Source organism: Delphinus delphis, chromosome 9 (genome assembly GCF_949987515.2).
Source record: "Delphinus delphis chromosome 9, mDelDel1.2, whole genome shotgun sequence".
Classification (NCBI taxonomy): domain Eukaryota; kingdom Metazoa; phylum Chordata; class Mammalia; order Artiodactyla; family Delphinidae; genus Delphinus; species Delphinus delphis.
In genome coordinates this window covers 87,037,990-87,063,251 of record NC_082691.1, presented here as the reverse complement: position 1 = coordinate 87,063,251, position 25,262 = coordinate 87,037,990, and the positions used below count along the sequence as shown (strand labels likewise).

General features: G+C 51.5%; 1 protein-coding gene across 2 annotated transcripts in view; it reads left to right on the top strand.

Annotated features, from left to right (window-relative positions):
• The first annotated feature begins 2,820 nt into the window (after nt 1-2,820).
• The window catches only part of PLXNA4 (plexin A4), a 200,903-nt gene continuing 178,461 nt past the window's right edge, over nt 2,821-25,262 (top strand). For both annotated transcript variants that reach the window (XM_060020913.1, XM_060020912.1), the window contains exon 1: nt 2,821-3,119. The gene's annotated coding sequence lies outside the window, so the exon portion shown is untranslated. The remainder of the gene's footprint in view (nt 3,120-25,262) is intronic.

The following is a 25,262-nucleotide window of genomic DNA, read 5'->3' as shown; positions in this document are numbered from 1 at the left end:
CCCACACTGTTGCTAATTTGACTGCTCTGTTCTTCCTTACGGAGACATTATAACTGCCCCATTCAGCACACCTTTCACCTGGTTGTTAAGTGGAAGGGGAAGGAAGGAAAAGACCGTTGGCCATTCAGCCCCACTGGCGCCCCTCACCTGCCCACTGTCGGGCCAACTCTTCGCCTCCCTTCTTCTCTGTCATTTGGCTATGCCAGGCACCACATGGCATTCATTTCTCTGAATGAAAATAAATGACGCCACACACTAGGCAGGAGATAAAGAATAATAAATACATTTTATCTGCTACCGCTAAAAAAAAAAGATCTTTGACTTCCCATCCATCCATCAGAAAATGGACCTGTGTCTTACCAGCAATAGTCACACACACACATACACACACACACACAAGCTACAAGTGAAAAAATCAAGTTGTATTAAAAATACATGCTAGATGGCTGAGAATGGAAGCAGAGCTGTTTTTCTCACTCCCTCTCCACCTCTTCCAGCATTTTTATGGCATGCCCTGAAAGCTGAGTGGCAAACAGACATTTGAAAGGATCCCCCCCTCCCTCCCACTTTTATGGAACTGTATTCCATAAGTAACCCATTAGGGTTTTTCATGGGGCTGTCTGGGCTGTCACCTCTGGGAAAGGCCTGAGATGGTGCCGTGTAGCAATTTTACAGAAGATACCTCGAAGTGGGACCACGACCAGGGTGAGGACAGCCTGACAAGAAGGAGCCCTGAGTGTGAGTGCCTCCTGGGCGCCTGGCTTGTCTGTCCCTAGTCTCAGTCCTGCCTGGAGAAACATTTGGCCCTGGGCTTCCTCAACTCCGGATGGAGGTCCAAGAAGCAGCAGCATCGAGTTATTTCGTTATGTTTCTCTGGACTTCTGAAACTAACCTGATATCGCATGCCTTATCTAGAGTCTGGCATCTGGGGTTTCTGAGAAGAGAGGAGCCGGATCAATGTATTAACGCAAGCTAATAAGATCACTCCTTGCTTCTTTCTGTGCCCTGCGATACTCAGCAGAGGACCAGAGGCTCTCAAGGCTCCACTCTGTCTCCTGGAATACCCTTCCGCCAAACAACCCAACGTCTGGTTTCATCCTCAGTCTGGCGTGGCTCTCTCCTTCTCGTCCAGGCAGCCACCTCTCCAAAGCAAAGCTTCAGCAAGGCCTGTCTAGGTGGGCCCGGCCTGACCCGAGTGTGCCGTCCACCTTGGGGCTTGTATACCCTGTCAGCACACAGCTGGTTTCAGTCTCCCTGGTTTACAACTCTGATCTCTGAAAATAGAAGCCCTACAGGAAGGCATAGAAATGTATGCTGTTGTCAGTCATTTCCACCTAATAAGATTCCCTTAAGGTGTCTTGATGGGAGGACAGGAATGGACAGGAAGTTGCTGGCTGTGGGGAAAAAGGAAAGTGGACAGCCATGAGGGAGGAAGCCAGAAACCATGGGCTCCTTTCGAGGGTCATCCTTGGTGGTTGCCCATGGGGTGGGCACAGTTGATGGTGCCATTTTGGGGGGCTGTGGTGTTGCGGGGATGAGTGAGGAATCCGTGGAAGTCTGGGGCTAAATAAGTGTGGGAATCCCTTCAGTTTCTCTTGGAGGATGGGCACAGTGCTGCCTAGGATCTAGGGTTTTGGAGAAGAGAGGAGCCGGTCGGCCTCTTAGTAGAAACAGGACTAGACGAGTCAGGTTACCCAGCGAGCTCTAGCGCCCTTGGCCACCCATGCTATCTCACCCAGCCTCCCCGTCCTCAGGTCCTGTGTGAGGGTTCTGGGGCGGGGTTCTGATTCGGCATGGGTGCCTGTGTCGGTGTCGGCTCTGAGCACCTGCGGGTCCCTCCGACCGTCGGCGCCCACATCCGGACCTTCCGAGGCGGCTGTGTGCCTCACACAGCCGCAGGCAGGGTCGCCCGGCGGGTGTCCGCAAACGTGGGAGCGGAGAGCGGGGGCTAGGCGGGCGGCGGCGGGCGCGGGGTGCGGGGAGGCGTCCCCTGCCCCCTGCCCCCTCTGCCGGCAGCTCTCGGGCGGTCTAGCTGTCAGCCGAGCTCCAAGCCAGCCAGCACGAGCCAGGGAGAGAGCGGCGGCGGTTGGCGGGCGGCGGGCGGCGGGGAGGGGCGGGGGCGAGGCGAGGGAGGGAGGGAGGCTGGGAAGCGGGGAGGGCGGGAGGGAGGAGAGGAGGACCCAGAGAGCGCCAGGCAGCTGGAGTTTTTGCAGCGCTTGGCCGGGCTTCAATGCACAGCAGCAGCGAGCCGCGGCGGCAGCAGGCAGCCCGGGAGCTCCGGCGGCGGCCGAGCCAGCGGCGGCCCCGCTCCCTGCCCCCTGCAAACTTTGCAAGCAGCCCGCCCGGGGGGCCGGGGGACGCGCCCGGGAGGCCCGGCTCGGCCCGCGGCCGCGCTCTCCGCTGCCGCAGCGCCGGCGGCCGCCGCCGCCCCGCGCCTCCCCGGGGAGCAGCCGGCGGCTCCAGCGGCCCCCCAGCTCCGGCCCCTCGGCCCGGCCCGGCCCGGCCCCGGGTGGAGGCGGGGGCAGCTGCGGCGCGGCCGGCCGCGTGTGGCCGGGGGGCGGCCGCCGCTACCCAGGGAGGCGCGCCGAGGCGCCAACAGCGCTCCCCGGCGGGTCCCCCGCGCACTCGCCTCGCCCGGGCAGCGGCCCGACCTGGCGAGCATGGGCGGCGCGGAGTGACGCCGCCGTGCCCGCTTGGCATCAAGGACATTCAGCCCGCGGGGGTGGGGACGAAGGGGGCGGCCCCGCGTCGCCACCGCAGCCCCCGAGAGCCGCCGCTACTGCTCGGGCTCCAGGGCTGGGTGGGTGGGGAAAGGGGTGCTTGGAAGCGAGCCGCATTTCCCGACCTTTTTGTTGGACATTCTGCCCACCTTGGACGCCGCCAGAGGAGCTGTCAAGCCCCGTAGGCTCTGATTTCGCCCTCCGTTTCCCTGGCCTCCCCCCGGGTTCCCCGTGCCTCGGTGGAGTATTCGCGTTCGTTGGTTCGGGGCTGGGGCTGGAGGAGGCAGCCACACGCGCGCACACGCACACGTTCAGAGGAGGGCGAGAGGCAGCGGCACCGGCACCATCTGCAGTGTCAATGCGGCGCTCCCGCTGAAGCAGGCAAAGCGGCGCTTGCAGGTAAGGAGCCGGCCGGGCGGCCGGGCGGGCGGGCGAGGGCAGCGCGGGAGGAGATGCCGGCTCGGTCCGGAGTCCTCGAATGCCCCGGAGCCAGCCCCCTGCACGCACGCACACACACACGGGCGCACACACATATACACACGGGCACACGCCATGCACACGCACCTGCCCACGTCCCACCTGGACACCCACGTAGGTGCCGCGCGGCCGGATCAGGTATTTCCCATGTTCTTTCTCCTCTGACGCTCCCGGACTCAGACTTCTCTAACCAGGACTTTCGGGGTGGGATTCTGTGTATTACTGCCTCTCCCTCCCACCTGGCTACGTTGAGGGAGCGATTTTTTTCAGTTCCCAGCCGCTGGCATCCCTGGCTGGTTTAAAAAACAGGAGAAGTAATGGTCTTGGGAGACCCGCCCAATGTAATCTCTGCTCCGTGGCCTTTGCGCACCGTGGGATTTTAACGCGAGACAGACCGACAGATACTCAGACAGATCTTTGGAGAGCGTGGTGGCCCAGCGCGCGGGGAGGAGGCCACAGAGGCGGATGGGGCGGCAGTTCTGTAGGGCGGTGCATATGGAACAGACACTGCGTTTCCCCAGTAAGAGGCAGCACAAACGCCTTTCTGAAGCAAGGCACTGCTTTCCCGGCAATGCGCCTGGATTTCAGGCAGGAAGGGGCTTAAGCATGGCTTTGGGTGTGTTGTTTGTCTAGGGAGAGTGTGTGGGGTCGGATCCTCCATAAAACGTCTAACCTACTCACGTCTCCAGTCTGTGGACAGCAGCAATCTTACACGCACTTGGGTGTCCCTAGCCTCTCTGCACTGTGCAGGGAAGCGTGGGGCTGCTTCCCCTGTGCCCGCGCCTAACACCTGCCACATGCCTTTCCGAGCGGTGTGTCTGAGAAACAGAACTAGAAGGGGGATGGAGGGGGGTGCAGTGCAGGAAGGGAGGAGGGTCCCCCCCCCATGACCACCTCAGCAGTGTCCACCCTACAAGAAGGCCAGGCATTCCTGGGTCTGGCAGCATCTCCCAGAGCCAGGCTGCTCTTGACGTGGAGAATCACTCTCCAGAAGCCTGTGGTTCAAGGTTCTATTTCCCTAAAGCTCGTCCTTTCTTTTTCTCCCCGGCTGGAGTTTCACAGGCTGCTCATTTTCAAACTTTTTCTGGAGGAGGTGGGAGGGGGTGGGGTTCCAAAAGGGGTTTTTCATAGTTCCCACTTTGCGGGGGGGTGGCCAAAGGCCAGTTCATTCAGGGCTCAATTGTAGGGAGGACAATGTGAGACCCAGGTACAGCATTATTTTGGAGTTGAATATAGATATAGCCAAGTTCTGCGTTTCTATAGCTGTCCCTTTTGGCGTAGCTTGTTGGGCAGCTTGGCAAGAAATGGAATCAGCTTGTGCTCTCTATACAAGATCATGTGTTCAGAGTGTCCTACAAACCCACCAGTGGGAAAAATATGTTGGGAGTTTTCCAGAACATGAGGAGAAAGGAGGCAACATTCTTTTGAACAAGTGGGCCTCAGTGCTGGGCACAGGATTTGGTTAATTCTGTAAATCCTGAAGATGGGTGCTGAACTAAAGGGCCCTCTTCGTACCCCCATCTCTGCTATTTCCAAACTTTTTTCAGCTCCTGAAAAGGTCTTCGGCTAGGCTGGGGAGGAAAGAACCAGACGTCCCCGGGAGGGAGATTGTGTTCCCTGCTGTGTGCTGTGTGAGCTGCCCTTTGATTGATTGAAAAAGGGTAGATGGAATAAAGCAAAGCTCTCACAATGGGGAGAACCCAGTCAGGGGAACAGACATTATTTTCTTTTTAAGAATGGTGGTTGTGTGTACACATACCCAGATATGCACACGCCTTCTCAAAGAGCCTTGCTGTATGTGGTCAGCTCGTCCATCCACATGTGACAACAGGACCCAGCTCTGTCTTTCGGGCTGTGGAAGAACCGGAACACTTTGCTCGCATGCCCTTTGGGTGAGTGGCCAGGGAGATTCCACATACGCGTGGGGCAGCACACGGTTTTCTACAGAAATAGGGAACTCCAGCGACAGTGGGTGGCTCCCAGGTAGACGTTTCCTCACGGGACCTTGAAGGGGCAAAAAGGTGCGGTCCAGAGCTGCCTGAAGTGGCTGTGCGTCTTCCTCGTAGACCTCTGCCCCTTTCTCTGCTTCCTTCCCCACCTTCTTTCCTTTCTCGGATGTTTGCAGGCTCAGGACCCATCACATTCACGCTAAGCCAGCAGTCATTATGCCGGTGATAAGCTAAACGTTTTTTAGCGTGGGTCAAAAAATCCCCACACTTTCCGAACTTAGTGTTAGGTACCAGTTTGGTTTCTAGGACAAAGCAGGCGTTAATTAACATATGTAAAGCTGGCTGTACATCTCATTTTTTCCGGGTTCTCTGGCCCAGCCCCGGAGCATGTCACGTTGCCACTCTCCCTCTCCACCACTCCTCTGTGACCTTCCTTTTAAGTTCTCTGGGGTCTTCCTCACTGCTCGGAAGGGAATCAAACTGGAAAAGCCCCAACCGCGAAAGCTTCTTTTCAGCAGACCCTCGCTGCTGCCGGGCTGTGCTCCAGGCGCCTCTGCTGTGAGAGCGCGGCCTGGGTTGCCCGCGAGCCGTTCTTTTTGCCCTATTTGGTACTCCCGTGCTCTCCTCTGTCCTCCCAGCACTTCATTCTGGATGCCCACCGACACACTCTGCAAACGTTTCCGGAGGAATCTGAGGCCATCAACTTGTTTCCTTTTTGCTTCTCTGCACCTCTCCCTCACCCGCTGCTTCTGCCGCAGCCGCTGCTCCCCGCAGACAGGGAAATCTGCAGGGCAGAGTCTGCCTACACCTGGCCTCGGATCCTTTTAATCACAATGAGGGCTGCTGGGAATTAAGTGGGGGCTTTCTAGGGAGGCAGCAGTCCTGAAGTGGAGAGAGAGCTAAGGGGGTGGGGAAATCACCCCCGCTTAACTCCTAGTTATCACCAAGCTTTGATGCAAAGAAACGGCTGCCGATCGCTCTCCTCCTAGCCAGCGAGGGGGCATTTTTTCAGTCGTTTCTCCCCCCTGCTCACCCGGAGAAACCACTGCACAGAGAATGCCACCTCGGAGACCTGTTGCGGTGGCTTCAGCAATGGGCTGTGACAACAGAAAACCGACCCGCGCTCTAGGCTGTGATGAGTCTGTGCAACAGATGCGCCAGTCCTTCTGGGCTCTCTTCTCCTCTTCTTATTTGTGTCCAGCGCTGCCCAATGTGAAACTGGCTCAGACCCTCCGGCAGTTGAGCAGGGCTCATTTCTCTCCCTTGACATCCCCTCCTCCTTCCCACCTCCCTTTCCTCCCATCCCTCCCCCACCCCCTTGCTAATCCACCTCGTGGCCTTGTGCATACATCCACCGGCCCATTCGCCCTCAAATTTGTGGCACTCCAAGAAATCAATATAACATGAATTTAACGACAGCTGGATGATTAAGTGTTATTTATATTTAAAAGCGGCATTTTAAAAAGATGGCGCACTAATAAATCAAACGACTGTTGGGGAGATGCACGTGATTAGGGTAATTGCCCGATAGGTTCTGGTGATCGAGGCTGGGTCCACGTGCAGCCCTGCGGACACTAGCTTCCTGTTTAGTAGCTGTGAGTCCCACTGCTCCCTACCATGCACCGCCACCTGATCCCCTCCCTTGGTCTGGACTTGACCCCCTCTTCCTTCTTCCCTCCTTACTGTCCAGACTGGAGCCTTTTAGTTGTGGCAGGAACGTGGAGTCAGCAGGGAGACGGAAGGGGACTCTGCTGCGAAGTGGTAAGAGATGGATCTTGAAAGCGGAGAAAGGCAGGGGGTCCTGATTCCCAGAACAGAGGCCTTGTTCCAGAAGGAGGAGGCTGCTTCCCTGCTTGGTGTGAAGCAGCTTGGAAGAAAAGCTTCCCGAGTCCCAGGGTGAGTCTGCGTGAGCCCCAGGATCCCCGTGCTTATGGTCAGGTGGCATCAGCCTCCCCAGGGAAGAGGTGGTGAGGACGTTGGTATTTGTCCTTGTGAAAATAAGAGAGTGGAAAATAATAATAATTAATGATGACGACGCTGGCTAGTATTTATTGAGCACTTACTTGGGGGAGGCATCATTTAAGGGTTTGCACAGGTTGGCCCCATGTCTTCCTTGTAACAGCCCAGAGAGGCGCTCACTGTTACTATCCCCATTTCCTGGCGAGGAAACTGAGATGGGGGGAGGTGGGGGGTAGGTGAGGATATTGTCCAAGGTCACACAGCTGGTAGCGGGTGGAGCCAGGTCTCAGCCTAGGCAGACGGACCTCCCTCCTTGTTACTATGCAGTTTGCATCCTTAGCAAACCCTGGGGAGGTATGTGGGAGAGTGGGCTGGGGTGAAGTTTAGAAGATCTGGTTTCTCCCTTGGACCGCCTCTGTGACGCCAGGCAAATCTATTCATGTTTTGAACCTCGACTTCCCCCTTCATCACATGGGGCCGAGCCTTATCCTTGACTGTCGTTGGTTGTGAAATTGCGAGGATCATTCTGGCAGAGTGCTCGGTTTCTGAGGGTGACTCTCGCCTCATTTGTCAGCTCCTGTTTCATCCTGGGAAAAAACGGAGGAGGAGTGAATGAGTGTGTCCCGCTCTCTGCTTTTCATCCTGTGAGGCTCTGAGTCTTGTGCTGGTAGGAGTCTAGTTCTCCCAGTGGCTACTTCCAATTTGCTGGCGCTGTAGAAACGGCACTCTCTCACTTAATCCTTCAAATCACCCTGTAAGGTGGGGATTGTTTATTCTCATTTTGCTGGTCTGGGAACAAAGATGGAATGAATGCCCCGGGCTGCTACGCGGTACCTAGTCTCTTCGTTCTTGGGGAAAGATGCTCATAGTAGGTGCTCAATACTTGCTGGCTCATTCATTGATTAGCCCTAGGGTTCCAGATTTTGGAAGACAGAGGCAGGGAAGGAATCTTTGTCTGTGGATGTCATGCTGTGCTGGGTGCCTGGACCATATGGTGTTGGAGCAGAGATTCAGTGGAAATCGGTGGAAACGGGCTGTGGGTGAGGAAGGTCTTTGTGCACACTTAGTGCAAGCGTAGCGCTTAGTTAGGAATGACATCCCGATTCTGAGAGGTATGGGCAGTGAGGCCCTGCTGGAGCCCGTGCGCCTGGATGGGTGCTGTCCCACCTGAACGTCGGGCCTACTGAGCTGCCTGACCTGACCTCTCTGGGCCTGAACACGTCAGGGAGCATCGGCAGGTGCTGCAGTTGGTTTGGTTTTTCCCTCTGGACCACAACCTTTTATTCTGCACGTTATTTATTTGGCTTCTCCTCTACGCTGAAGTGAATGAAGCTTCTGCCAAACTTGAGGTGGCTGAAAGGGTGCACTCGGATTTCATCACCACCCCTCTGGGCAGCAGCAGGAATGGCTGCCACCGTTGGCCTGCTCAGACTCGTGCCAACAGGTGTGTGCGAGACCTCAGGCATCCTCTCTTTGCCAGCTAAGCTTGGCTACCCCCCGCCCTCTCCACGGCGCGTTCTCCGTGAACCAGGATTCGCAACAGCAAATTGGATTTTGGAATGTTTTGTCAATCCAACACAAAACAGATCACTAGCTAAGAGGATATCGTCTCTGCAGTCGATGTGCTGAACTCAGACTAGCCGAATCAATTCCCAAGGTCTTCCAGGGACAAGGATTTTCATTAGGAGCCATGAGGAGAGGAGCTGTGGAGGAAGAGGTCAGTGGAACCAGAGGAAAGGAAAACCGGAGCTGGTCAAAGGCTTTCCTGGTCTTCACTCAAGATCGGGTTCCCACTTCACATCCTCATTGAACTTGTCTGCTACGAGCCCAACTCATGGATTTCCTTCTGGGTAGAGTGGGGTCGGGCACCAGGGCGTGAACAAACCATTCTTTGGCTTTGGCCCAGAGGTCAAGAGGAGGGACAGGAAGCCGAGGAGAGCTGGACGATCGCTTCTCCTCTCGTGGAGGGAATAGACAATGAGAGGAGGGCCTGGCAGGGCGGCAGCCCCTGGGATGTGTGATTGAACCAGCCTGCGTGGAACGTCAGCTAACTTTGCAGAGAAGGTTAGCGTGGATTTTCTTCCTCTCCATCTCAGTCCTGCTGCCCGAAGGTGATACCTACAGTAGAGCAGAATTTCACAGAGCATATTCTGTGAATAGGTGGTACACATACACAGTTTTCACGGTCAGAGAAGTTTGAGAGGGCTTCCCTGGTGGCGCAGTGGTTGAGAGTCCGCCTGCCGATACGGGGGGCGCGGGTTCGTGCTCCGGTCCGGGAAGATCCCACATGCCGCGGAGCAGCTGGGCCCGTGAGCCATGGCGGCTGAGCCTGCGCGTCCGGAGCCTGTGCTCCGCAACGGGAGAGGCCACAACAGTGAGAGGCCCTCGTACCACAAAAAAAAAAAGAAGTTTGAGAAATCCTGAGTGTAAACCAGAGAGAAAGAGGTTCTTTGTTGCAGGACTTCTCAGAGCCTTTAAGCACTAGAATGTGGATTGGTTAAAACTACAAGAAGTAGATATACTGTGCAGTGGCCCTGGGAACCCCCCAAGAAATGCTGGACTAAAACAAGCACTTTCATTTGCCTGCTCCCGACTGTGAGTGAAGGGGTGGAGTCTATAATAAAAGTTTCAGTTGAATTTTCACACTACGTACTAGGTTCTGGTGATTATATAGATACTGGCGTTCCAAGCAGAATTTTGCCAGGTGGGTAGACAGTTCAACTCCACATTCAGTGTTTGCCCCTTGTCCTTCCAAGGCAGCCGAGAGGTTCTCAGACAGGAATGAGATCCAGGAGGTGTATATTTTCTCAGGTTCCTACATGATGCTGGTATGTCCCCCTGGTTAAACAGCACTGGTGTTGTGGGAAAAGCTAGCTTTTGGAGACAGATGTAGATGATTCCAGCTCTGTCACTTACCAGCAAAGGGGTCTTGGGAAAAAAATCACCTTATGTTTCAGTATTACCATTTATAAAATGAGGGGATTGGTCAAGATGAGTGATTTCAAAAATATTTATGCAGTGGAATTCTCTATTCAAATTCAATTTTACGTGGAATTCTAATACACAGAACAGAAGCAAGATGGACTGTTCTGGTGAAAGTGATGGAGGAGCCCAGGGCCTGACACCCTTGCCTGTCCCCTCACCCCCAGTCTTGGCCTGGGTTTCCTAGAAAGCAGAGCCCAAGGCAAAAGCTGATGTGGTAGCACTTTGTTGAGCGGTGGAATCCCAGGGCAGCAAGACTGCAGGAAGGAGGGAGGAGAGGGAGGGAAGGAAGGCACAAAGAATGACGTATCACCAAGCTAGCCACAGCTTCCCGAGGAAACACAGCTGGTCGCTCAGGTGCTCAGGACGTACCGGGAGAAGCCTGATGGGAACACGGTCTCAGAAAAGTCTGGAGGATGGGTATGGCCGGCATCCATCCTCCTGCTGGGTTCTTCCTGCTGCAGCTCCCTGGGCACCTTTTACCCCACGAGGCAGAAACTCCCCCGCCCCTTGGGGTCGTGATGCCAGGTCAAACTAGAGCCTATGGGGTCAGGCCCGGGGGCTGGGGCTTCCGTGGGGCTCCCCCCGAGTGGGCCTGAAGGTGTTGCACCTGCAGGACCCTGACCTTTGCCCCTGAGGGAAGAAAGGGAGCAGGAACTTTAGGAGCAGAGGAATGAATGGGGTGCGGTGTCCCAGGGGCCGCTCCAGCTGGGAGCAGGGCAGGGGGTTGAAGCCCAGAATTGGGGGTGGGGTGGGATGTTTGGTGGGGTTGAGCGATCTGGGCAGGTACGTAAATTGAGGGTCTGTGATAATGGGTTCCATATAAGGAAGATATGGTTCTTCAGAACAGAGTCAGCGAACCACAGCAGGATGCTCCAGTAAGGCCTCCTTCAGCCCCCAGCATTCACGACTCTGGCCAAAATAGCCAACTACACTATGGATCGCCCAGTTTAAACCCCAGAGGAACCACGTGAAGCATGCGTTCCAGCCAGGTTTCCTATCTTGTAGGGCTCATTGACTAAAGGCATGCCTTCCACGTGGTGGTATGTGAACATCTCAAACACTTCTGTTTGTGATGGCAGAGGGGCACAGCTGCTGGGAAGCTGGGGACAGATGCAAATGACCTTTGCCCCTTTCAGTTTTAAAAAATTATTGTAAGCGTTGAAATACAAGGCAACAGGGGACATTTCTGCATAAAATATTTCCCATAGGTCATTGCCTGGAGTCAGCACCCCTCCTTTTTTTTTTTTTTTTTAAACAACTCTTGTACTTTGAAGCTCCTCTAGGGTCAGGTGGGGCAAAGGACTGATGGTCCCACTCTGCTTGTGACCCCTTTCCCTGCTCTCTTTGTCATTAGATACTGACCCCTGTCTTCTTCCCCTAAATGCACTTGCCCTTAACTGGTGATTGTTGCCAGCCACTCACTGACTTTGAGACGTGTCTGCATTAGCAGGGCTGCCTAAGGTTTCCTGCTCCCAGAGGGTCAGGGACCAGCCCCTGCTTGAAGCAGTCTATTGTGTAATCAGGAACTTAATTCATACTTTTTAATGGTGCTAAAGAAGCTGCTGCTGGCCATGATGCCAATAGCATTGAAATTACTTATTTATTTATGTCTTTAGACGACAGGGACCGTTTCTTCCTTCTCTTGTATCCTTGGTACCCAGCGTAGGGCCTGTCTTACTGGAAGCAATCAGTAAATATGTGCTGAGTAAAAAGAATGAATGAGTGGAGGAGAAGGAGAGGAGATGAACAGTCTGTAAAGGAGAGAACTAGGAAAGAGTGAACCAGCTGTCTGGCAGGGGCTGGCTTCGAACCACATCAAGGCTGTGGCTGTTTCAGAGGATTAAGATGAACCAAGACAAGCGCAGGCTGAACCCATCAATCATCCTAGAGTGTCCTGGGTGATGGTGGTTGGGGGGCAGGTAGGGGCCGTGGTCTCTTCATGCTGATGCACACGGAAATGAATTCTTGCTCTTCATGTAAAGCTCACTATGGGTTTAGATGCCGATAGATTGGGAGGGATGACCAAACTGCATTTCCCAGAGGATCCCAAAGATGAGCCCCCCCCCCACACAGAAAAGGCGTTTGTGGCTAAGTAAGTCTTGCAAACACTTTATGCCGTGTCCTCCTTTGGAGATTCAAGATGCACATTAAAGGCAAAGAAGTTTGGCTACAGAGAATTCTGGTTAATTATTTTTAGCAAACCATTTTTTTCAGTGGAGGGATCCCTTTGTGTGGGTGTATTTAAACCTGTTGACATTTCTTGGAACAAGTGTTCCCCAGAAAGCATTTTAGGAGATGCTGGCCTTCATCTGGAAGCTTTCAGGTTTGAATGTAGTTTGGAGGAGAAGAAAACAGGAGAACAAATGTGCTGTGCTCTTAAAATAGGGACTGGTGAGGTGCAGCTTCCAGAGGAGCTCAGCTTCCTCTTGTCCTTGTCATTTGCTTTAGGGAATCTCAGAAATGGCTGTGAATTGCTATGAGATGTTGGCGACCCTGGTGCCTTCAGATGTGTATTTTCTAAAGGGACCATTTTAAGGAGTGTGATTGCAGTTCTGACAGGTTTGTGGAAACGTTTCCAACAAGTATAGCACTTTTCGGTCGCACGTAATAGATCGAGATGGATGTTTGCAAGATACGTGAGTAATGACATTCACCTTCTCAATATATTTTTTCAGCTACACTTACTGAATAAGAGACTTCAGTGTAACTGGCAAAGATAAATGTTCTGAATTAACAAAAAAGGCGTGAGTTATTAAGATACAGCTCCCCAAATGTTGGATGGTTTAAACAAATTTTCTCTCAGGGAAGAAACTTTGCTACCCTAGAGAGGTCAAACGTTTCTAATTAGACTGTAAATTCATGGTTTCTACCATTGGGTAGTGATCCAGAGAGCAGAGCTAGGCATTTCCCATGGGAAGCTTTTCACTGCCCGGTGTTCCTCCTGCCTAGGTAATGATGTGTGTGGGCATGCACGTGTGTGTGTGTGTGTGTGTGTGTGTGCGCGTGTGTGTGTGTGTGTGTGTGTGTGTGTGAGCTGGGGTGGGGTATCACCCCCATAGTACTTGGATTTGGATCACCTGGGGACCCACGTGCCTAATTATAGCGCCTCACCATGCTTTGCCCAAGCCCTGCGTTCCTTTTCCAAAGTGAATAACAGTTGCTAACACACACTTACTAAGAAAGTTCCCCTGACGCCCATTCATAAAGCATAGCACTGGTGATTCTAGCAGCATTAAACTGTTTGGCGACTGAGTTTAGAATTATAGGAATCGGAGACATGAATTAGCAGTAAATCAAGTCCCGGCTGAGTTTGAACCCAACTGCAGTGAGTTTTAAATTTAAAATATCTTGCTATGATGAAGCAGTTGTAAGTCAAGCACTGGAGCTCTGTCACTCTTGACTCTGGTGGAGTGTAGCGGTCACCCTTTGAAAGGAAGACCCTGACAACAGCTTGTATGGTTCCTAGGCATGCTGGGAAATTGCCACTTCATTTCTTCTTCATAAACTGTTGGCTTTCATTTAAAAAAAAAAAAAAAGAATCCTATTTGCGGGGACACAGCAGAACTCTGGGAACAGGGCAGGTGGGAGAGGGCTCAGGCCCTCTGAGGGGGGGGACCATTCAGAGCCTTTTCTTTGGTCCCCCTCAGGAGGAGTCATGCAGAAGGGGAATCTGGGTCTGCAGGTGCCGTGTGGTTTGTTTTCCTCATCGGACCATATTTGATTCTTCTTTCCGGGGGATCTGTACAGAAAAACAACAAAGAGAACACTTGAAGAAGGCTGCAGCACTGTCATGTTGCAGTGACAATGGCGGTGTAATAGGAAATCATTTATGTAAGTTATGGTGCCCTCTGAGTGGAGCTTGTCAGAAATGTGGCAACAGCTTCTTGAGGCTTATTTTTTTCTCTCCTGCAAAATAATCCTGAGGTTTTCATTTTCGGAGCAATTGAAGAAGTATTATGTGCTGGCCAGGGAATCAGGAGACCCGGCTTCTAATCCTAGGTTTGCTGAATCTCTTTCAGCCAAGTTCCTTCTCTGGGCTAGGCCTCAATTTCTCTTTCTTTCAAGTCAGAATAAGCCCTTGCTGTTCCTGACCTGAAGCTCAGGAGGTGAGGATGAACGTAGCTATGCATATTAAAGGACCAGGTGAGCGTCAGAAGGAAGGTTCTATTTACACGCAAGGTTAGAGAAAATCAAGTAAGAGAGAATAATGTTTCAGCTTAGGCCTCTCACCATTGCACCTTTACCAGCTCCTGTGTTTGCTGATCTGGTGAAGAGCTGTAAGTGATAAAAGCAGCTTGCGGAGGGTCAGAAGGGAGAATGCACATGGGATAGCAGGAAACCGTTGGAGGAAATGGTGAGTGCAGGAGTCCAGAGGCCGGGGCAGGAGGGGGAGTCCCGATCCTGGCAGTAGTAGGTTAATGGGGGCCTGCGGGGAAAGGAAAAAGGTCTTGATTTCCTTCCGTATCTACCATTCACTTTGCTCCATACATATATATTTTACATAGTTTAGTTAGGTAGATGTGAGCTAAGGAATATTTAGCCAATGAATTGATCGATCCATCAATTAGTCAGTAGTTATTGAGGGCCTACTATGTGCTAGGCACGATGCAAGAGTTTGGCTGTACAGGGATGAAAGCCCCAGTTCCTGCCATGGGAGAGCCCACAGCTTGGTGTGGCCACAGCGCACACGTTTATAGATAATGAAACACAGGGTGGTAAGACATGGGCTCTGTGCAGGCAGAGGGCCTCCTGAGAAGGTGTAAGAAGGGGCGCCTGTCCAGATACGAAAGGCAGGATGTGGCGAAGGTCTTCTGGAGGAGGAGGGGCCATCACTCGGAGGTTTGAATGGTGTTTTGAAGGGTGAGTGGGACTGGCCTTGTGGACACATGGGAAAGAGGTGCCTGGGGGAGGAAGCGGCATAGGCAAGGCATGGAGAGGTGAGCGCCCACAGCAGAGGTGGGAAGTGGGACCAGGCGCAAACACCCCTGGAGGCTGGGCCAGGACCAGGACCAGGAGAAGCGTCCAGATAAGGGTTTCATTCGGCAGGCAGTGGCGAGGCCTGGGGATCTCCAAATGAGGAATCAATGAGACCAGCTTTGCATTGTGGAGGAAGAATCAGAAGTGAGGCTATTATGGTAATCCAGGAGACATGGACGAGGGCTGCCCAAAGTGGTCGCAAAGCAGAGAAAGGGACAGATTTGACAGGTCCCTGGGAGTTAGAGCTGACAGATGGTGGATATGGTGGGGAAGGTGGTAGGAGGGAGGGGCGGGGGACTTGGGGATGTCTTGCAGGTGTCCAGCTTGGGCAGCTGGTGGAAGGCGACACCCTTCACTGAGCTGTAGATTTCTAGACCGAGACTGGGTTGAGGGGCGGGGATGTGGTCTTTCTGGACGTGGTGAATTGAGGTGCACGTGGGAAGATGTGTGGGTGGAGGTGAGGCCAGCGCACATGGGGCGCTTGTGCTGTTGGCAGCAGCGTCTCTGTGCTTTTACTCTGCTGTTTACTTCTGGCCCCGCTGGTAGACAGAGGAGCTCCTTTTGGGATCTGGCAGAAGCTTGGTAAAGAAGCAAGAAAACCCACATATAGATTTTACATTTTTCAAGTGCTTCATGTTTTGAATTAAACATACTATCTTGAACATTTTGCTTGAGATTATTCTGAAAACATCCAGACATTCACCTTGCCTTAGGAGATCTCTGTTATTTTCCAATGGAAAGAGCGTGGTTCCGGAAGGTTGAGTCATTCACAGACGATTACAGAGTAAGACTGGAATAAAGGCAGAATAGAATTCAGCAAAGGAGAGTGACCAGGTCTTCGTTCTGGGCATTAGCTTGTTCCCTTTCATGGTGTGTTCACCCCATTTTCAATGTGGACACACTCAAAACGGTGTGGTTTGGGGAAACGAGCTCCACCCTGAGCTGAGAGATGGGGATTAACATTTTGATCTCGCCCTTTAGAAATATAACATCTCGTTTGTCTAATTTTGTGTCCTGGAGTAGGGGCCAGTCTGTGCAGTCCGGGCCTGCAGGTAGGATCTGGCCACTTGGGAGGTTTTGCTTGGTCCAGAGAGCCTTCAAGAAAAATCTGTATGATTCCCATGATGGGACGTGGTGAGACAGTCCGTCTCCAGGGGGCCGCAGGTTCCATTCGCTGTAATCACACTTTGCTTCACACATTTATGGTGAAAGTATTTGAATTAAAATACGAGCAGCCTAGCACCTAGTAGCTACTCAAGCAGGGTTCCTTCCCCCCTCTTTGCAATATGTGGGGAAAAAATGAGTCAGCATCTCAGTGTCCAGTGCTTTGCATTCTGCAGGGACGCTTTGTCATGTGGTGGTCCCCGTTAAGCCCAGGAGATGTAGAAGTGGCTGGTGGCAAAACTTTTAGCCTCTTGTGCTTATACTGTGGGAACTTTAGAAAATAGGCCATTTGTCTTGAGCAGAGTTTGGAGAGAAAAATATCTAACTCCTTCAAGTCCACCCCCAGCCCCGCTGTGCTGCTGCAGAAGGTCACCAGGCTCACGTGGGGCTGGGGGTCTGCCGACGGGCCGAGGTATCCAGCTGGCATGGACGCAGCTCACAGCGGCCCTCTCGAATGAGGGATTCTGGTAGTTCAGCCCCAAAGGGTCTCTTCAGCTGCAAAATTGCAGTTCAATCTCAAGGGAAACAATGGGGCTACTCTCTTCTCTGGGTTGCTCCTGGGTGTCTCAGAGCAGCTAATCAAAATGGCTTGTACTGTGGTCTCTCTTGTGGAGGGGGAACAGTGGGCAGGGTAGGTATTCTTTCTTTCTTTCTTTCTTTCTTTCTTTATTTATTTATTTATTTTGCGCGGGCCTCTCACTGTCGTGGCCTCTCCCGTTGCGGAGCACAGGCTCTGGACACGCAGGCCCAGCAGTTGTGGCTCACGGGCCCAGCTGCTCCGCGGCATGTGGGATCCTCCCAGACCAGGGCATGAACCCATGTCCCCTGCATTGGCAGGCAGATTCTCAACCACTGCGCCACCAGGGAATCCCCCAGGGTAGGTATTTTTGAGCTCTAACCTTCTCAGAGCGGTACAGAGATGACAGGGTTTCTGCTCTTCCGGCGCCACGCCTCTGTACCCAGCCCTTGTACATGTTATCAGCTGCACTCAGTACATAATGTATTTATGTAGCTGTGCTGCTGGTCTCAGGGAGCTCAGTAGTTTTCCCAGTTTATCTGGTGGCAACTTGTTTCCCTAGTAGGGGGCAGAGGGCAGGGCCCGGGGTCCTAAGAAGGGAAGTAATTTAACCACAGTGATGTGTGGTTAGGACCAAAATAGACCAGTTGACATCAGCCGGGGCTGTGCTGGTGGCATCCTCTACGCCTGACTCTGCATGCTGGGAGATGGGGTGGGGGGCGGATTGCTGAGCCCATTCCTCTCCAAGGCTGCCTCTGAGTCTGGGATAGAGGCAGGGAATCCCCACTGCTCCTGCCTTTCTACCTCGCTGCCCCCTAAGTGTCACTGTAGAGACTTCCCACTGACCTGTGCTTATCAGATGTCAAAGCGGCTTCTGGTTCTGTGGTCAGATGAGAAGATCCAAGAAAGGTGCACATACTTGAGCTGCCGACTGTGTGTGCAGTGTCGAATCGGACAGCGGGTCTGGGTGTGGCTGGGCCCTGGGCTGGGTGCTAGGGGCAGTGGGGGAGAGAGAGCTTTGCTAAACCCAGGCCCGATTTCACGAGGACGTTGCTGCTGTTCATTCTAACCTCCTCATTCCTTCTTTTAGGACTCGATACTAGCAAGACCCAATGCTTCGCGGCAAATACTTCAAAACAGATGAATTAAGTATTTTTTAAAACCTGTAATTATATGTGTGGCTGCCCTTATTAGGCGAAATGGTATCTTGGCATCTAGGATTGGGGATGCAATAGAAGTTCTCTTGCTTTAATTTGAAGATGCCCATGTTTGGAGTGTTCCAGAGAGCTTGAGTGTAAAGCTTGAGGAATATCATGTGGCCAGAGAGAGAAAAGTAACTCCTAAAAATATCAAGCAACATTTCCCCAGCACATATTGTTTTGAAAGAATGGCATTTATATTTGCAAATTTTAAAAAATCATTAGGCCTGGAAGAGTTTTTCCCAGCTAACAAATTTTGCACGTAGCCTTGTCTGCGTTCCAGATGTGAGCCAGCCCCAGGAATTTTGTGTCAAGATAGCAGCCGTATAGCTAGAAACTCTCTGCAGATTCAAGCTGCCAAGAATTTATTTGTAATATACGATCTATTGACTTGTATTTTTAGCATTTACCTCTCATATTTCCCCTTAATTGAAAGCTTCTTGAAAGCAGGCAACTGTCTCATACCTATTTGCAGTTCTGTTTGCCTCCAATAATAGGGTGGCTTAGTTTTTTTCTTGATATCCTGAGCTTAAAAAGAGGGGTGCTAGAATGGTCGGACGGTAGAGGGCATCACACGTAATGAAACCACTGCGAGTCCACAGGAAGTGGGAAGTAGCGTCACAGGAAAGTCAGCACGCAGTGGTGGCTGTGTGCTGGTGTGTAGTCTTCTATTTAATCGTCATTGCGCAGTGGTTGTGAATAAAGCATCTACTGAGTTGGAGTCTTGATCACAGACTTACTGTATTGCCTGGGAGGACATAGGAACTGCTGTTACTTCCTTTCTGAAATGAAGACCCCATTAAACTTGGCTGCCTTCCTGTGGTCTTAGGCCAGAAGGTTCTGAGGTTTCACAAAAGTGAAAAAAGAAAAAAGATGACATCAAAGTGAAATTCAAGGAAATAAAGAGATTTTTATTCAGGGGACAAATGATTGCCCCTTGGTAGTTAATTGCCTGCTTTTATGTTCCCCCTTTCCCCCTATTCCTTCCATCTTGTGTGAAGAAGATCTTAAATTCCAGGCTCTTATCAACTCTCCTTCCACTCTTTTCTCTGAGCCACACATCTAGGCTGTGCTGGCAAGTTGGACGTCTTTGCGGGGGATGCAAGCAACCCCGTTTTGGTGGCACACAATGGGTTCTTTCTCTTCTAATGACCTTGCCAGGCAGATTGAGAGCTCATTGCCGCCATGCGTGGTTAGGTCTGACTCCACGTCTGACTTTGAGACTGATGTGTGGAGAAGGTGGGAGTCTGGGAGGCGGGGCGCCAGATCCCAGTGTCAGGACTCCCCTGTGGCAGGGTTGTTTGCCAAAGGCTTCCTTACAATCTAGGGGCAGCTCCATCCCACTGCTGGTCCATAACCGGTGGATCTGTATACGCCTCCCACACTCGTACTTTATGTCAAATTCTGCCATCTGGTACTTCATCCAGGCATATTTTTTTGAAATGGTTATGGTTATCACATTCCATTTCATTTCGGAGTCCAGTTTGGACCCTGTTCCAGCCTGATAAGATAGTTTTGAATTGTGTGTCATTATCACCAATAGGGACCACATGACTTCTCCCGTAGTATCTCATTTGACCTTCACAAGTCCTCGAGTTTGTCATCTGCAAATCTGATAAGTGTCTTCATTCAAATTACTTATAAAAATGCGAAACTGCAGAGCACCAAGGACAGAACCCTTTGGCATGGCGTTCCCTGGAGAGCTCCCCTTGTAGGTTTGACAAATAACCATTGATTAAGCTTCTTCGGGCCTGAGAAACAATGGAGCCACGAGGACCCAGCAAAGACTTTGGAAGCAGACAGACCTGGCGTTGCAACCCGGCTTACGCCAACTTGGCCATTCCCAATGAACAGATTATTTGGGGGTTCAGTTTCCAATGATTACAAATAGATGAGAGCTGTAGGCCTCCTCCCCCTACAACCTCCCAACAAAGCAGGTATCAGACTGGTTTCCACCACACGTGCCCATCTTTGTTGGTGAGGAGACACAAAAGCAGTCACCTGTTCTTGAAGCGCAGGGAAGACCCTGCATTCTTCCCAGCTAGTATGCCAGGGATGGCGAGTTCCTTCAGCCCTGCTGGCGGATGCATGGAGTGTGCAGCTGGCAGAGCACCCAAGCCAGCCTCTCTAGCTCCAGGCTGTAGTACAAATATTATCATTTTCTGTGTGTGTGTCAGGAAGTGAGAGAGTTTGGGAAGCGCTGACTTAGTGACTGTCTTGGTCAGTTTAGGCTGCTATAACACCATACCATAGACAGGGTAGCTGAAGCAGCAGACATTTCTCACAGTTCTGGAGACTGGCAGTCCAAGATTAGGGTGCCAGTATGGTTCAGCTCTTGGTGAAGATTTTCTTTCTGGTGTACAGATGACTGTCTTCTCCTTGTATGAGAGAAGTGGGGGGCACTTGTTCTCTTCTAATCCTACTCAGGAGGGCTCCACCCTCATGACCTAATTACCTTTAAAGGCCCCACCTCCTAATACCATCACATTGGGGATTAGGATCTCAACATAGGAGTTTTGGGAGGACACAAACATTTAGTCCCTAACGTGACTCTGAGAGGTTTATTTAAAGGAAGGTTTACTTGAGGCAGATGCAACAATGTTTTGGTTGTAGGTTTCAGCACACCTTCTAGTGGGATCAGAGGACAGAATCTTTTGAAAGATGAAACATAATGGGAGCCCTGAGCCAAGACGCAAATGCTCCGGGCTTGCCAGATTCTTGTACCATAGGGCGGAGGTCCCTGGACAGTATTCTATCCAGTCGTCTGTCTTTGACACCGCTTAATTTCCCACTGCAAAATTGTTTCTAACATCTCTTATGCTTTTTAACAAACCCAATGGTGCTGATCAAGATAGTGTAGTTGAAAGACTCAGGGTAGACTCTGATGTGAGTCTTTCAAAAGCCAAGTCAGCAGCCCTGGAGAGTGTATGCATTTTTCATGTCAGTACTTCAGATGTTGACTAACCATCCTTGGGCGTAGATTAAAACTAACTTCCGTACATTATACCACACTGTTTACTGTTTTATTTAAAGTAAGTTACAGACGTCATCAAAGCCTAGCTCCTTGGCTATGTGACATTGGGCATGTTACCTATCCTTTCTGATGTTCAGGTTTCTTATCATTAAAAAGGTAAAGTAATACATGACAGGATTACTGGGACAATCAAGTGACATAATACACACTGCTCAGCACATATTAAATGCTCACAATGTTGCTGAAAATTATTGCCTCCTCTTCAGATACCTAAAACTTGCTAGTTATGCTTCTTGCTACTCTGCTGGGTTAAAGCACCTCAATTTTCTTGGTTTATAGATACTCACGTCTGTTTCTAACACTGGGCTCCAGTGTGCCTGCCGCCTTGAGGTTCCGCGTGCACATGGGAAGAACAGAGGGGCGGGTGGCTGGTCCCATGGATCCTGGCTCTCCTTCTAAGTATGGCCTCTTAAAAAAAGATTTAAAAGCATATGTAGGGATTCCTTCGTTTTTGGAAGATCCAGCATTTGCCTGGAGTTTAAATTTAACACCCATGTGTATATATTCAATCTGTGCTCAGTTCAGCCATCCGTTTTGCCAATGCACACCTGTAAACACACGTTGTTTTTATGTATGTTTTACCTTTAGTGGTATCTTAGATAATGTGCTTTTCTTGCCAGGCGGTGGCGATGGTTGCTCTTTTTTCAGGTTTACCACCCAGGCCCCTAGATTTGGTTTAAGGGAGAGCAAGTAGGAGACTCTTGGCTTTAACTCAAGGCAGTGACTAACCGTTAATGGGTAATTATTGCCTGGAGCCTACCTGATAATTACGTCAAGCACTGCAGGATGGGGCATCTGCTAACGTCTGCCTGCTACAAAGTCATAAAGCTGACATGGTCCATTGGAGACCAGAGAGGTGGGTCCAGTGTACATGGAATTGGCATACCTGGATATATTCACCTGCGTCCAATGGGAGATACTTACGGAAACAGCCCATCTCAGTTGTCTTCAGTTCCAGGCCCTGATTTCCTGGTAAGATAGCCTTAAACTAGACAGTAAGGGCCTCTGGGATTTTCCTGCATGGTTTTCACTGCGTGTGTCCAATGATCCAGTCAGAATCCATTGCCCTGTGACACCCTGGTTGCCAGAGCGCACCCAATTCCTCCCGGCCCCTCAGCTCTGAGAGCAGTAGAACCTCTGCGTGTTGACGAACTATTAAGCTTGAAACATTGCATTATTCCCAGCAACACTGTAGCTGAGGGAGGAAGGAGCCACTGGTTGACTGTGGAGAAAGGTGATTAGCCACTGTGGAGAGGGAACAAACGCTTGGGGAGTCTGGGAACTTTCAGTGTGTTGGTGGATTTTAAAGATGTGGGGCCTCTGTGAACAGAGGCCAGCTCTGAATGAGACAGTCCTTCTACTGCAAACACACCACGGAAAGTCCTGTCACTTCTCCTGTGTCCCTGAAGGAAAGGAGGCACCCACTGGCACAGTGTCACCCCAGGAACCTTGTCACAGCCATGCTCCGCTCTTTAGCCTATCAGTAGTGACCACGGGCCCCAGATTTACTAGAAACAGACTTCACTTCAGATATTCTATACCATTGCCAGAGCTTGTGTCCTGGTATTTTTGGTTTGAAAATAGTCAGTATGTAGATATAGATACAGATACAGATATAGGTGTGGGATATGGGTATATCTGTATGTACACACACACACACACACACACACACACACACACACACATACATATGTCTATTTGTCTATCCCTATATCTCCAAAGGGTATCCTTGGACAAAACTGGGAAGTAATTGCATTTTTCCCTCAGAACTCCAGTCCGAGTGAAGCTGCTTCCTTTCTGCCTGTCCTTCTCTTTCTTCAGACAGGGCCTCTGGGGCTCTCGTGTACCCATGACTCAGGGGTGAGTGAGAGCTGCCATTTTGCCCATGTCCCACCGGCCAAGCTTTGTTGCATCTCCTTGCTCAGGAAAGACTTGTCTTTTTCTTCCACCAAGATGCCGTCCGCCCACCAAGCTGGGGCTGACCAGAGAGGATGCTTTCCCTCATTCTCACCAAGTAGCCTTATAGACCAGTGGGACCCTGCTGTGTGAACCCTCTCCACTCCCCTCTTCTGCCTAGTCCTGAGTCCGCTTGGCCACAGGGAAAGGGAGATGACGGAGGAGCCACGGTAAGGAGTGGATTGTGGGAAGAGAGAATGTAGTGCTTGACCCAAAGAAACAAAGTTCCAATGGAGGCATTTCAGGCATTTCAGTGGAGGGGGTAAGATGCTGGTTGGCACAGGGGAACCTTTCTAGAACCTCTCATACCAGACAGAGAGGCCCCTGACCACCAGCTTTAGGTGTCTGTGTTTGAGATCGGGCCTGGGGACAGTTGTCTCTGGCCCCTCCTTCTGCATTTTCGTGGCCCTGTCGGGAAGCGCTGCCCCTGAGCTGATGGCTGTCACCCTTTGGCTTTTCTGATGGGTCTGGGGAGGAGATCCTTCCAGCAGTGTTATGAGCCTCCTGTGACGAAACACCATGAGTAGTCATGTGGAAAATAGCTTAAGAACGGCTGCGAGCTGCCTTCCCCCCATGTCCCCACACTTCCTTTTTATCTGTCTCCTCTCTGTCACTCCAGGAAATGCTGACCTCAGGGTGAGCAGGTCACGGGCCACACCTGGGGCTGGCAGAAACAGACCTCAGGATGTAGCCTCTGCTTCTAGATTGTCGGGTGTGGATGTGGGTGCTAGAGATAGGTGTTCAGAGCCGCAGGATTTCTGCCTGTGAGGTAGCTCAGAGGGATGGGCTTCTTCAGGAACCAGAATCAGGAGGCTCCTCATCTTCACGGCATGGGGGGGCCCTGTGGCGCCCCGGAATCCTGGGCCACGCACTCCATCCAGGGCTAACAAGCCGACCCCCGACTCTTGTCACCACCTCTAGGGGGCTTGTCGTGGGCCACGCCAGACCCAAGGCAAGATTTCTTCTTTTTGAGTCTCTTTCATCTGAACACAATTTCCGCTTCACCTAGTATCCCTTAGTCGGTGTTGGGGAAGGAGCTTCAGGCGCTGAAGTGATTTTGTACAGAAGGGTCTGACTCCTGTTATTAACCTCCAGGGAAATGAAAACCTGGCTTTCTTTATTTCAGAGTTTGGGGGCCCAAAGATATGTGTCTCCAGATGGAGGGAATGCAACTAGGGTATCGGTGCTAACTGGAGCTCCAACGAGGTGGGGTGGGGTTTGTAGGTAATCAGATCACCACGTCAGCTGGAAACCTCATACCTGTGAAAGAATTTCCCCTTCTCACCTTCCTGAGCCTTCCTGCTCTGAGGTGTGCTCCAGGAAATTGAGGGCTGACGAAGGGGCAGGGTCTGCCCCATTCCACCCCCAAGGCTGTCTCGAGCCCTCCAGACCCTTGGCCTCCCAGTGCCCATCTCCAGGGGCCGAGGTACTTCTAGCTCCTCCTTATGGACCAGGAATTTGGAAGGGGAGCAAGATCACGCCCATCATGGCTTCTTTTTTAGAGCAAGTGTTTGCTGAGACAAAATCAACCCTCCTAGCTTGTTATTTTTCAGTATTTTAAATAAGGGTCTAAGAGTCAGATCTCCAGCCCTGAGGTTCTGGGTAACTTTGCCAGCTGTGATCTGGACATGATCTCTGAATGGCTTTTCCAGCTCCGATTAACGTCCACCCTGCTAGTCCCATTAACTCTCACCAGGAGCTTTCTTGTCAAAGCGGGGAGGCGGGCAAGCACTTAGCTTTACGCACACCGGCCACTTGGGCTGCATCTCAGTTGCATGTGGGACATTGATTTTACACGTTCCCCTCCTCAGCAAACCTGCCAATAAGATTCCTTTCCCTCCCTCTCCCTCCCTCCAACCCCTTTCAACCTGGCCCAACTCCTGGTCAGACCTTGATTACATGTCTCATTGATTCCGTTCAGCTATTTATTAATACACTAATTAGTATGTTCATTTAAGGGAGAGTGACACCGCTTTTTAAAAATAAGTGTACAGAGGTGCAGGTTAATGGAAATTTCTGTTTATTTAACATTGACGTCTGGTGTGAAGAGGATTAGTTTTGGATGTTAAAAGGACACGGAGGTTTTTCCAGGGCTTAAATCACTTTTGCTGACAGTCTTTGAAAGGTGACACCTAGAATCATATTGCACTTTCCTTAGGTGATCACAGGCTCTCTCCACTACTCGGGTAGGGAAACTCGAGGGTGGCCGTGAGGGTGCGGGGCTGGCTGTACACAGTCTTTCACAGGAGGCTCTGATTGTGTATGAGGATGGCTGGCACATCACAAGGGTGAGTCACACCCACTGCTCTGCCTGTAGGGCTGTCA